This window comes from Sapajus apella, unplaced genomic scaffold (genome assembly GCF_009761245.1).
Source record: "Sapajus apella isolate SASKATOON/1434 unplaced genomic scaffold, GSC_monkey_1.0 scaffold43, whole genome shotgun sequence".
Lineage (NCBI taxonomy): Eukaryota > Metazoa > Chordata > Mammalia > Primates > Cebidae > Sapajus > Sapajus apella.
Window position 1 is genome coordinate 13,229,047 of NW_022436983.1, and position 14,126 is coordinate 13,243,172.

The window sequence follows — 14,126 nt, forward strand, 5'->3', positions numbered from 1 at the left end:
TGTAAATATCTGTCGGTCTGTTTGTTCTAGGGTATAGTTTAAGTCAATTGTTTCTTTATTGACTTTATGTCTTGATGACTTGTCTAGTGCCGTCAATGGAGTATTGAAGTCTCCCACTATTACTGTGTTACCATCTATCTCATTTCTTAGATCCAGTAGTAATTGTTTTACAAATTTGGGAGTTCCAGCATCAGGTGCACATGTATGTAGGATTGTGATATTTTCCTGTTTGATTAGTCCTTTTATCATTATATAAGAGTCTTCTTTTTCTTTTTAAAGTGTTGATACTTTAAAGCCTGTTTTGTCTGTGTTAGGTTTTGAAGGCAAGATGAAGGTTAAAGACATATACACACACACACAGAGAGGGCAGCTTAACAGCAAGTACAGGCTTTAATGTCCAGCATAAGACCTACAGAGGTGGGAGACCAGCTTAATGTCAGTGCCCACCACTGCTTACAGGGTGGGGCCACTTATAGGCCTGGGCAGGAGGGATTTGGGGAGACATGGCCTGCTTTCTGGGAAAATGTTGATAACATGTTCCCAGGATGAGGCAGTTCTGGCCCTTGTTGCGGTGGAATGTGGTGTTCCTTGCACTTTCTCCCAGCAGAATATGATAAGAAGGTTGTTTCTCAATGGCCGAATCCCTATGGAATGTTTGTTTCACTTTGAGCAAGGTCTGCAAAATGGCAGGGGTGGGGGGTTACAAAACAGTGCAGTTTGAACTTTCTTGCCTTCTACTTTAGTATAAAAGGAAGAGGGGCACTGTTGATTATCTGGCTGTTTCCTGTTGAATTAGGGGCACTGTAATCAGGGTTGGGGTTTTGAAGTCGTGGGTGTTTGAGTTTAGAGTTGTTTTTCCAGAGGTGCTGATACTGGACTTGGTGGAGGAAAAGGACGATATCAGTGTGTTTCTGGAGGACTGCCTGAACAAGGGAGTTCAGCCTTTGGGAGGTTGAGTGGGATGATATGAAGGTGAGTATATACCGGCCAATTGTTAGTTAAGAGGAGGGAGATTGGGGAACCTGAGAAAGGGCTAATCTGCTATCTTGGTTTTGAGTGCAGCAGAGAGGTTCAGTCCTGAAATGGTAAAGGTTCCCTTGTCCCCCTCACTGAGTGTGCAATGGGAGTGTGACTCACTTCTTCAGTACCCTGCTGCCCAACCCTCTAGGGGAGTATACAGAGGGGCAGGCTGTGGGGCTGTGACCCCACGGCAGTGTCTGGGGGTGAGTGTTTACAGCTGAGGCTCTAGTGGGTGTGTGTCAGAATGTACTCTTTTAGTTTAGCCATCTGTAGGCCGCTTGTGTTAACCAGCTCAATTAGATCCTCTACCTGGTCACAAGGACAGAGGGCTTCCAGTATCCTGGGTTCTTGTTTTGGCGTACCAGAAGAACTGGATTACACATGGGCTTGGAGAATGAGTGCAAGGTTTTATTGAATGGAAGTAGCTCTCAGATGGGGGAGCCAGAAGGGAGATGGTTTTCCCCTGGAATCGGGCCGCTTGGTGGCGCGGGCTCTCCTCTAACTGCCCCTGCCAAATTCCACGTCTTTCTGCAGGTTGGTGGCCTGCCAGCACGCCAGTGCCTGTTGGTGCATTCCTCTCGAATTCCAGCCGCCCATGTGTTCCTCCGCTGACATGCTCCTCTCGACGTCCAGCTACCTGTGTGTTCTTCTGCTGATCTGCTCCTCTTGACGTCCAGCCACGTGTGAGTCTGCCCGCTAGAGTCTTGGGTTTTTATGGGCACAGGATGGGGGCATGGCAGGCTAGGGTGGTCTTGGGAAATCCAACATTTGGGCAGCAAATGCCTGTCCTCACCTAGGTTTGTAGGAGTGGAGCCCAAGCCAGGGACCATGCCCTCCTCTATCCAGCACTTCCCTTTTCCCCTTCTGTATCATTTAAAGGGACCACACTCTTCCCTTTCCAGCACTTCAGTCCTGCTAACAGGGGAATGATGTGTATAGTTAGTCTGGTGTGTGTGGAGGGGGAGGAAATGGAGATGACTAAAGGAAGCTGAATAGTTTGGTTGTTGGCAAAATGTTAACAGGTGGAGATTGAAACACCAGGGTATATATTCCTGACCAACTTGCTGGCAGGCAAAGATGAGTTTGTGCTACACAGAAGGAAAGCAATCGGGGTGGACAGACAAAAATTGTAGGTTGTGGTGGCAAGCCATGAGAAGGTGGGGGTCGAATCCTGGATAAACTTTTTGTTCAGACCTTTTGTTTTTCCACGTTGAATGGTTGTTAGTAAGGGTAACCCCTGGGAAGGCTTGGTAGGGAAAGTCGGTCAGGGAGGAGAGGGGGCCTGTTTGGTTTTGGAGAGAGAAATAGGTTTTTGTAATTAATAGCCATTGTGGTCCTGATAGGGTTGAAGGATATAGGTTGCAGTTAAGAGAAGGGATTGGCTAAGTAGATGAGTTGTAGGTTTATTTTGGACTGGGTTTGTGTGGTTAGATTAATAGGAAGGGCTGTGAATGGCTGGATTTGTGTGGATGAACAAATTTAACAGTTGGAAGAAAGAGGGGAGTATGACTGATTTAAGAGATAATGTGTGAGGTTGACAAAGGGGACCCTACTGCCAGAGGCTGGGGGTGGGGACTTAGAGTATCTCACAAAGAAGACAAAAGGAGATTTCAGTAGGAGTGAAATTTTGGAAGATGCCCTTTAGCCATAGCTCCTGGATTAGCGTAGGAAATCGGAGTGGACTATCCAGGGAAGGAGGACCAGGAAGGCTCTGAAACAACATATGAGCTAAAAGATTTGAAATTGGAGGTGGAGAGTGTTACGGACCAGGGCCTTCTGGATTGGCAACTTCTGGAATTTTTGTTAAGCGCAGCCAGGTTAGTCCTGTGAGGGAGGAAGAATTTTTTTGTGTGTGGGGGGAGGGAGTATTCTGGAGGTGCACTTGGTGCTCTTTTTAGTTTGGAATGGTGTATCCAGTGTGGAAAGGATGCTAGCTTTCCCATTGTGGGAGTAGTTAGGGTAACCTGGTGAGCACCCGTCTACTTAGGTTGGAGAGGGGAGGTGGGGAAGTCTGTGACCCAGATCATTCAGCTGGTTGTAGGGACAGGGAGGAGTGTTTTGAGAATGGACTTTTAGGCTGGGGCAAGTAAGTGTTTGTGAACTGTCTTATTAGATGTTGTGTGAGGTGTAATGCAAGCCAAGTATCCCATATAGAAGTGGGAGGAGGTACAGGAGATTCTGGAGGATACAGGGGCATTGCACGAGTTTAAATGGGCTTAGGCTGAGGGGCTTTTAGGGCATGGCTCATAATCCCATGAGGGCCAGTGGGAGAAGTGAACTTCAGGCCATCTTAACTTCTAGGGACTCTTTGGCTAGTTGTTTTAAAAGGGCATTGGCCTGTTTGATTTGACCTGATGATTGGGGGCGATAAGGAATATGGAATGCCCATTTAATATTTAGAGTCTTCGCCAGCTGTTGGTTAACTTGTGAAACAAATGCTGGCCTATTGTCTGACTGGTGAGAAGAGGGGAGTCCAAATGGAAGGATAATGTGAGTAAGGAAAAAAGAAGTGACGTGTGTGTGTGTGTGTGGTGTTTTTTTGTTTGTTTGTTTGTTTGTTTTTGGTGTTGGTAGGAAAAGTTCCTATCCATTCAGAGACTGTATCTATTATTGTCATAAAGTACTGGACTCATTTTATGGGGGCTCATGTGGGTGAAGTTGATTTGCCAGTCTTGCCCTGGCAGGTGTCCTCAGGCCTGGTGTGTGGGGAAAGGAGGTGGTTTGATAGGTCCCTGAGGAGAAGTTTGAGTGCAGAGAGAACATGCCTTAGTAATATCTTTGAGATTGGCAGTCATGGTGGGAAAATGTGTGTAAGAGTTGGAGTAGGGGGCGGTAACCAGTATGGAAATGGTTGTGTACATATGAAAGTACAGGGGGTTCCTGGGACTTGGGCGAGACGATTTTATTATTGAGATAAAACCATCCTCCTTCCTGGACGAGTGAGGTTTGTTCTTCCTGGGTACATACAGGGTGTATGCTGGGAAAAATGGGCAGTAATGATGGGGTTTTAAGAGCTGCCTGCCAGGCTGCTGAATTTGCTAAGAAGTTTTCCTTGGTTATGGCACTTACAGCCTTTTGGTGTTCCTTGCAATAGATAATGGTGGCCTATAGTGGTAGTTTAGCTACCTCCAGCAGTTTGCGTATGAGTTTGCCATTTCCTATGGGGATTCCTTTTGTAGTTAGAAAACCCCTTTTCTGCCAGATTAAGGTGTGAGAGTGTAGGATATGGCATGCATGTTTGGAATTGTGTAAATGTGAACCCTTTCCTTTTCCCCTTTGCTAGGGTGGACAACTAGTTCTGCCTGTTGAGAGGAGGTAGTATGGAGTGGGGAAGCATTGGATTCTAAGAGCTTGTTTTTGGCAATGATGGTGTAGCCAGCTGCTGGATATGGCTCCCTAAGAGAGCTTCCATTAATGAACCATGTAGGTGTTCCCCACAAAGGGGCTTCCAAAATGTGTTGGAAGTGGGAGGAGAGGGAGTCTAAGAGGTCCAGACAGGAGTGAAAGAGCTCATGTGTTTACAGAGAAGAGGGTGGCCAGGTTGAAAGCTTTAATCTCTGGAAGGTTACTTGTGAATAAGACATATACCTGCTGTAAGCAGAATGGTAGGAAGGATAGAAGGGATTGATGGCTCATGAGGTCCTGTAGACTATGGGAAGATGCCATAACATAGTAATCATAGTAATGTATTGGTAGAGAGTGAGTTTCTGTGCCTCCGAGCCCAGCGATGTGGCCACACCCAATATATATATATATATATATTTTTTTTTTTTTTGAGATGGAGGCTTACTCTGTCACCAGGCTGGAGTGCAGTGGTGCGATGTTGGCTTACTGCAACCTCCAGCTCCCTGGTTCAAGCTATTCTCCTGCCTCAGCCTCCTGAGTAGCTGGGATTACAGGCACGTGCCACCACAGCCAGCTAATTTTTGTATTTTTATTAGAGATGGGGTTTCACCATGTTGGCCAGGCTGGTCTTGAACTCCTGACCTTATGATCCACCCGCCTCAGCCTCCCAAAGTGCTGGGATTACAGGTGTGAGCCACCATGCCTGGCCCATACCCAAGATTTTCAGGCAGAGTTGCCAGGCTTGGATGACAGAGTCCAGTTGTTTTGAGAGGTATGCAGTGGTTTGTGGGATGTTGCTATATGTTTGGCAGAGCAGTCTAAGAGCAAGGCCTTGGTTGGAATGTACATACAGAGTAAGGGGCTTGGTGGGGTTGGGCAGTCCCAGTGCTGAGATCGTTAAAAGGGCATTTTAAAAAAGTTTTGATGGGGCAATCTGGGTTCAGGGGTTCTAGGATGAGCCTTGTGAGATATTTCTATCTGTGAATTCACATAAAGCGGCTTGGCCAGCAAGCTGAAGTTGGAAATTCATAGCTGTAAGTATCCCACAAGGCCCAAGAAGGAGAGGAGGTCCTTCTTTATGTGGGGAAGGGGCATGTCCCTAATTAGCTCCTTTTGTTGGGTTGGGATGGCCAAATAGTTAGGGGTGTTAAATACGGTGAGTTCTGAATTTCTCTTCAAAGAATCAGTATGCCAGTATGTTCAGTTTCTGTGTTCTTTGTTCTCCATTTTTAAAGTTTAACTTCCTTGTTCTCTTTATCTCCTTGTCCCTAGTTTCAGTAAACAACTTTCTCACCAGCTCTAATCAATAGTTCACATCTGTTCCCTTAGTTGCCTGCTCCATCCTGAGTCACTTCTGGTCACCTGCTCTGACCTGAGTCACCTATAGTCATGTGTTCCATAACCATTTTTCTTGGTGAAACTGCTCACCCCACCACTCAGGCTCATACTCTTTAAAATAACCAATTAGAATTAGACTAATTAGCTTAGACTGTACAGTCCAACTCTAAGCAATAGGGGAATAACACAGCAGTAGGGGCTACCAGCATCAGGGATAAGAGCCCCTTCCTCTCCCCTGTTCAGGTGTTCTCTCCCCATTGCTCCATCCACGAGACCCACCCTTCTATAGAAGTAAAATTGCCTTGCTGAGAAAATTTATGTTCAAGTGCTATTTCTTTTGCAGCACTGAAAATTTTCTTCTATCAGGTTAGAACAATCCCATGGTAAGTGACCTGGTTTGGGGCTACCTGAGCCTTTTGAGTGAGACCTGATATCTTCAACTATGGAGGAAGTTTAAAAGCTGAGTGGTGTGTTGGATGGACAAGTTAAGGGAGGAGCTAAGATGATGTATTGGAGGAGGGTGTTAGGAGCAAGGGAAAGTTCAGGTCCTTGGGCAGGGCCTGTTCGAAAAGGTGGGGGCTATTTCAGAACCCCTATGGAAGTCTATATTAGTTGGGCAGATGTGTGAATATCAGGTTCTGACCAAGTAAAAAGACTGGGAAGCCAGATCCAATGGAATAGTGAAAAAGGTGTTCTTTGGATCCAATACAGAGAAGTGTGTGGTAGAGAGGGAATATGAGAGAGTAGAGTATATAGGTTGGAGATGGATTGGAGCCACCACCTGGTTATTAACCCAGATATCCTGGATCAAGTGGTAAGACCTGTCTGTATTTTCTTGACAGCCAGGACTGGGGTGTTATGGGGAGAGTTGACAGGCTTGAGAACTCGAGCTTGTAAATGTTTACAGTTAATAGGTTTGAGGCCCCTGAGACCAGCTGGGTTAAGGGGACATTGAGACTGATGAAGGAAAATAGAGAGGTTTTGGAGGGTTATTTTGACTGGGATGTGATGTTTGGCTATTGTGGGTTTAGAAACATTTCAAACATCAGGATTAACAGAAAGTAACAAGGTGGATAATGAGGAGCAGCTAGAGTGGCAAGTATTCTGAGGGTGTCCCCTGAGAAGGCAAGCCATGGTCTCCTGGTGACTGGGAAGACCTCTCACCCAGTGCTGGGATTTTCTGGCAAATTGGCAGAAATAGAGAGGAATCTGGAAAGGAGGAAAAGAGAGGTTCACCCATTAATTGGAGACAGGTGTTGGATGTGATGTCTAGCAATGAGGGTGATCACTGCCAGAGCCACCCGGAAAGGGGAAGGAAGGAAAAAGAGGAAGGGGGGTTTGATCAGGATCTGGAGGTCAGCCCAGGGCTGGAGAAGAAGGGAGAATGAGGAAAAGGGACCTGGGAATAGGGAATCTACTCAGGATCTGGAAGCAGGCCCAGGTCTAGTTTTTGCTGCTTGCTGCTTTCCAGATTGCAAGATAAGACTTAACCATTTAGAACCGAATCCCTGTCCCAGATTTAGGCACCAAAAATGTTACGTTTTGAAGGGAAGGCAAGGGTTAAAGAAAGACACAGAAACAGGGAGAGAGAGAGAGAGAGAGAGAGAGAGAGAGAGAGAGAGAGAGCAGCTTAACAGCAAATGCAGGCTTTGTGTCCAGCATAAGATCTACAGAGCTGGGAGACCAGCTTAATGCCAGTTCCCACTGCTGCTTACATACTGGGGCAAGGGTGTGGAGGACATGGTCTGCTGCCTCAGAAGATGTTGATAATGTGTTCCCAAGATGAGGCAGTTCTGGCCCTTTTCTAGTGGAATTTGGCGTTCCTTGCATATTCTCCCAGAAGAGTATGATAACAGGCTGTCTCTCACAGCCTGAACCTCTGTGGAATGTTTCATTTTGACCAAGGTTTGTGAAATAGTGGGCTTCTGACGAAACGGTGCAGTTTGGACTAACAGTCTGATATAAGAATAGCTACTCCTGTTTGCTTTTGATGTCCATTTGTATGGAGTATCTTTTTACCACCCCCTTACCTTAAGTTTATGTGAGTCTTTATGTGTTAGATGAGTTTCTTGAAGACAGCAGATACTTGGTTGGTGTATTCTTATCTATTCTGCCATTCTGTTTTTTTTTTAAGTGGAGCATATAGGTCATTTAAACATTCAACATGAGTATTGAGATGTGAGGTATTATTCAGTTTATTGTGCTAGTTGTTGCCTGAATACCTTGTTGTTGTTTTTTTATTTCATTGTGTAATTGTTTTATAGGTTTTGTGGGATTTATGCTTTAAGGAGGGTTTTTTGGTGTATTTCAAGGTTTTGTTTGAAAATTTAGAGCTCCTTTTTAGCATTTCTTGTAGTGGTGGCTTGGTAGTGGTGAATTCTCTCAGCATTTGCCTGAAAAAGACTTTATCTTTCATTTCTGAATCTTAGTTTTGCTGGATACAAGATTCTTGGCTGATAATTGTTTTGTTTAAGGAGACTAAAGATACTTAATCCCTTCTAGCTTATAGGGTTTCTGCTGAGAAATCTATGGTTAACCTGGTAGGTTTTCCTTTATAGGTTACCTGATACCTTTGCTTCTTAAGAGAGCTCTTACGATTTTTTCCTTTGTCTTAACTTTAGATAACCTGATAACTGTGTGTCTAGGTAATTATCTTTTTGTGATGAATTTCCTGGGTGTTCTTTGAGCTTCTTGTATTTGGATGTCTAGATCTCTAGGAAGGCTAGAGGAATTTTCCTCAATTATTCCCTCAAATAAGTTTTCCAAACTTTTAGATTTCTTCTTTGGGAACATAAATTATTCATTCTTAGATTTCATCATTTAACATAATCTCAAACTTATTGGAGGCTTTGTTTATTTTTTAAAAATCATTTTTTCTTTGTCAGATTAGGTTAATTAAAAAGCCTTGCTTTAAAGCTCTGAAATTATGTCTTCTACTTGTTTTCTTCTATTGTTGAAACTTTCCAGTATATTTTGCATTTCCATGTGTCTTCCATTTCCCGAAATTGCAATTTTTAAAAATTTATGCCATTTCTCTAAAGATTTTCTTGTCCATATTCTGTATTATTTTTAGAATTTCACCTTTCTCTGGTGCCTCCTTGAGTAGCTTAATAATTGACCTTCTGAATTCTTTTTCTGGCAATTCAGAGTGTGATCTTATGGGGGCATTTAAGAAACTTGTTCTGTCATATTACTAGAATTGTTTTTCTGGTTCCTTCTCATTTGAGTAGACTGAGTCAGAGGAAGGATCTTGGATTCAAGGGCTGCTGTTCAGATTCTTTTGTCCCATGGGGTGACCCCTTGATGTGGTGCTCTCTCCCTTCCTTTAGGGATGGGGCTTTCTGAGAGCTGGACTGCAGTGATCATTACTGTTCTGGGTCTAGACACCCAGCAGAGCTACTGGGCTCTGGGCTGGTACTGGGGAATGCCTTAAAGAGTTCTGTGTGATCCGTCTTCAGGTCTCTTGGATACCAGCATCTGCTCCAGTGGAGGTAGCAGGGAAGTGAAATGGACTCTGTGAGGGTCCTTGGTTATAGTTTTGTTTGGTGTGCCGGTTTGCTTGAATGCTGGTTGTGCTAGCAGTGAAACTGTCACAAGAACAGACTCAGGACCTCTGGTTGGCTGGGATGTTACAGGCAGCAGAATTAGCTGTTGTTTCCCCTTTTCTTGGAGCAGCGTTGTTCTGCTATGAGTTGCTGTAATGGTTTGCATTGGCTGACCTCCATCCAGGGGCTGGTGGTTTCAAGAGATCATCAGCTGTGGTAGTGTGGGGAAATACAAGCTTGCCTATGTAAGTATTCAGGTTTTTAAGGCAATGGGCAGGGTCATAGAGCTCCGAAGAGATTACATTCTTTATCTTTGGCTACCAGGGCTGGTAGAGATGGACCATCAGGTGGGGGCAGAGTTAGGCATGTCTGATCTTAGACTCTTTTTGGGTGGGGCATGCTGTGGGGGATAGGCGTGTGGTTCTCAGGCCAATGGCATCATGTTCCCAGGGGGATTATGGCTGCCTCTGCTGTGTCATACAGGTCACTAGGGAAGTAGGGGAAAGCTGGCAGTGACAGACTTCACCCATTTCCCATGCAGCCAGCAAGGCTGGTCTCATTCGCACTGTGCTCCACCACCAGCACAGAGTTTATATCCAGGAAGCTGGTGAGCAGGGCTGAGATCTTGCCCCAGGCTACTAGCCTCCCCGCTGAGAAAGCAAGCAGGGCTTTTAGACTTTGTCCCTCCTTGCTTGCTGTGTATGCTGTGCTCATACCTGCAATTCCTGTTCTCTGCTTCCCCCACCACACCCCCCAAAAAAACCATTCTGGCCAGAAAAGTTCACAGCCAGTCAAAATTATTACAAAGTTCAACTGGAAGTTTCCTTCTCCTTGTGGTCTTTCCCCAATTACACTGGCAGCCCTCCCCAAGGACCCCTGTGAGACAAAGTCAGAAATGGCGTTCCTGGGGACCAGGAGTGCCCACAGGACTCTTCCTGCTGCTTCTCCTACTTTTATATTTTGCTCTGCTCTCTAAATTTGTTTCAGCTCTAGGTAAGGTTAAATCCTTCTGCGATCCCAGCACTTTGAGAGGGAAAGGCAGGAGGATTGCTTGAGCTCAGGAGTTTGAGACAACATAACAAGACCCCATCTGTACAAGAAATAGATTAACTGGGCATGGTGGTAAATGCCTGTAGTCCCTGATACTCAGGAGGCTGAGGGAGGAGGATCACTTGTGCCCAGGAGTTTGAAGTTGCAGTAGACTATGATTGGACACTACACCCTGGCATGGGTGACAGTGAGACCCTGTCTCAAAAATATATATATCAGTAATAATAGTGGTCAACTAAGTGTCCTAGGCTGTAGAAGCTTTGGCAGTAACAGCAGCCGTGTAGTTATTGATGTCCTCAGTGTCAAGGGCTTTTGGGTCCTCCTATGGGGAAACAGCTGAGGGTATTCCTGTTGGCATCAGATCTGACATTGTCTACATTCAGCTGCAGTGGTGCTGGATTCCAGGTGTAGGTGCTTGGAGAGGCTGTGGAACTAGGTTCCTAAGCTCAGGTAGGGTCTTGTGAACCTATTGTGGCGCCTGAGTCTTGAGTTACAGGTTTACTGTCTGTGGATGTAAGTTGCCCATCAGGCAAGAATCTGTGACTGTGGCATATCCTAGCATCTTGTGACTGGGGGCCTGAGGTGTAGCTGTGATTTTCCTCCAGAGGAAAGGGCTTCTCTGAGAAATTCCTCAATGAAATTGTTTATCTTATCATGAGGGTCAATTATGGCCAAAGCAGGGACATTAATGTCTTTTGGAGGGCAGTATCATTGATTCTGGCCTCCGGGCAATAGAAGGTGTCAGTAAACTTGTTTCCCCAGGGTTCCTTTAAGCTTCCAAAAGCAATGTTATATCTGGCATAGTAATGTTCAAAGAGGACAAAACAAGAACTACACTTGGAGAACTAGGTCTACACTTCAGCTCCACCTTGTTGCAAAGAATTATTAGACTTCACACCAAATCTCCTTATTGCAATTTACTTAGTCTGATCCTGCGAGCTCTTCTTTTGTTGTAAACATTTTCTAGAAATAGGAAATTTCCTTTGAGAAAGTCGGGGGAAGGGGAGAGAGAGAGGGAAGCCATTGATTGTGTTCCATGTTTTATAAGAACTTTACATACTCACTGTGTGTATTCCATTCTGTATAGTTTTTAGGTAATTCAAGATTTGCAGGCTTTTAATCAGATCACAAAAAGGATAGACTGTAAGTATTAGCTTGATCACGTTTCTTAAACTTAGGTTTATAATATAACCATCTGTAATATATCTCTCATTTGACCTTGTGGGCCATAAAATAAAATTTATAAACTAGATATTTTGGATGACATTCTCACTACCATACTCTACTCACAAAGAACCACAATGGACTGAAATGGGTTTTGTTTTGAGTCTTTTTTCTTTCTTTCTTTTTTTTCTTTTTTTAAATTGTACTTCAAGTTCTGGGGTACATGTGCAAATCTTGCAGGATTGTTGCGTAGGTACACACAAGCCATGGTGGTTTGCTGTCTCCATCCCCCCGTCACCTACATCAGGCATTTCTCCCAATGTTATCTCTCCCCAACCTCCCCACCCCACACTGTCCCTCCTCTAGCCTCCCACCCCACAACAGACCCCAGTGTGTGATATTCCCCTCTCTGTGCCCATGTGTTTTCATTGTTCAACACCCACCATTGAGTGAGAACAGGAGGTGTTTTGGTTTTCTGTTCTTGGGTCAGTTTGCTAAGAATGGTTTCCAGATTCATCCATGCCCCCATAAAGGACATGAACTCATCCTTTTTTATGGCTGCATAGTATTCCATGGTGTATATGTGCCACATTTTCTTTATCCAGTCTATAATTGATGGGCATTTGGGTTGGTTCCAGGTCTTTGTTATTGTAAACAGTGCCACCACGAACATACGTGTGCATGTGTCTTTATAATAGATCAATTTGTAGTCCTTTGGGTATATACCCAGTAATGGGATTGCTGGGTCAAATGGTATTTATATTTCTAGATCCTTGAGGAATCACCACACTGTCTTCCACAATGGTTGAACTAATTTTCACTCCCACCAACAGTGTAAAATTGTTCGTATTTCTCCACATCCTCTCCAGCATCTGTTATCTCCAGATTTTTTAATGATTGCCATTCTAACTGGCATGAGATAGTATCTCAGTGTGGTTTTGATTAGCATTTCTCTAATGACCAGTGATGATGAGCATTTTTTCATATGTTTGTTGGCCTCATAAATGTCCTCTTTTAAAAGTTGTCTGTTTGTATCTTTCACCCACTTTTGAATGGGTTTGTAAATCTGCTTTATTTCTTTGTAGATTCTGGATATTAGCCCTTTGTCAGATGCCTAGATTGCAAAATTTTTTTCCCATTCTGTTGGTTGCTGGTTCACTCTGATGATTGTTTCTTTTGCTGTGCAGAAAGTCTTAAGTTTAATTAGATCCCATTTGTCTATTTTGGCTTTTGTTGCCATGGTTTTTGGTGTTTTAGCCATGAAGTCCTTGCCTATGCCTATGTCCTGAATGGTTTTGCCTAGGTTTTCTTCTGTGTTAGGCCTTATGTTTAAATCTTTATGGTGTTAGGTCTTATGTTTAAATCTTTAGTCCATTTGGAGTTAATTTTAGGGTAGAGTGTAAGGAAGGGGTCCAGTTTCTGCTTTCTGCCCATGGCCAGCCAGTTCTCCCAACACCATTTATTAAACAGGGAATCCTTTCCCCATTGCTTGTTTTTGTCAGGTTTGTCAAAGATCAGATGGTTGGAGATGTGGGGCGTTGCCTCCAAGGCTTCTGTTCTGGTCCATTGGTCTATATCTCTGTTTTGGTACCAGTACCATGCTGTTTTGATTACTGTAGCCCTGTAGTATAGTTTGAAGTCAGATAGCATGATGCCTCCAGCTTTGTTCTTTTTGCTTAGAATTGACTTGGCTATGCAGGCTCTCTTTTGGTTCCATATGAAGTTTAAAGTATTTTTTTCCGGTTCTGCGAAGAAGGTCAATGGTAGCTTGATGGGGATAGCATTGAATCTATAAACTACTTTGGGCAGTATGGCCATTTTCACAATATTGATTATTCCTAACCAGGAGCATGGAATGTTTTCCCATCTGTTTGTGTCCTCTCTTATTTCCTTGAGCAGTGGCTTGTAGTTCTCCTTGAAGAGGTCCTTCACATCCTTTGTTAGTTGTATTCCTAGGTATTTTATTCTCTTTGTAGCAGTTGTGAATGGGAGTTCACTCATAATTTGCCTCTCTTTTAGTCTGTTACTGGTGTGTAGGAATACTTGTGATTTCTACACACTGATTTTGTATCCTGAGACTTTGCTGAAGTTGCTTATCTGCTTAAGGAGATTTTGGGCTGAGACAATGGGGTCTTCTAAATACACAATCATGTTGTCTGCAAATGGAGACAATTTGACTTTCTCTTTTTCTAATTGAATACCCTTTATTTCTTTTTCTTGCCTGATTGCTCTGGCTAGAACTTCCAGTACTAAACTGAATAGGAATGGTGAGAGAGGGCATCCTTGTCTAGTGCCAGTTTTCAAAGGGAATGCTTCCAGTTTTTGCCCATTCAATATGATATTGGCTGTGGGTTTGTCATAAATAGCTTTTATTATTTTGAGATATGTTCCATCGATACCTAGTTTATTGAGAGTTTTTAGCATAAAGGGCTGTTGAATTTTGTCGAAGGCCTTCTCTGCAGCTATTGAGATGATCACTTGGTTTTTGTCTTTGGTTCTGTTTATGTGATGGATCACATTTATAGGTTTGAGTATGTTGAACCAGCTTTGCATCCCCAAGATGAAGCCTACTTGATCATGATGGATAAGCTTTTTGATGTGCTGTTGCATTCATTTGCCAGTATTTTGTTGAAGATTTTTGCGTCGGCGTTCATCATGGATATT

The 14,126-nt window shown here is 43.9% G+C and overlaps 1 protein-coding gene across 1 annotated transcript in view; it reads left to right on the forward strand.

The window, feature by feature from the left end:
• The first annotated feature begins 723 nt into the window (after positions 1 to 723).
• The window catches only part of PLA2G5 (phospholipase A2 group V), a 52,801-nt gene continuing 39,398 nt past the window's right edge, over positions 724 to 14,126 (forward strand). Inside the window, exons 1-2 of the mRNA XM_032300659.1 lie at positions 724 to 972; positions 1,555 to 1,703. The gene's annotated coding sequence lies outside the window, so the exon portion shown is untranslated. The remainder of the gene's footprint in view (positions 973 to 1,554; positions 1,704 to 14,126) is intronic.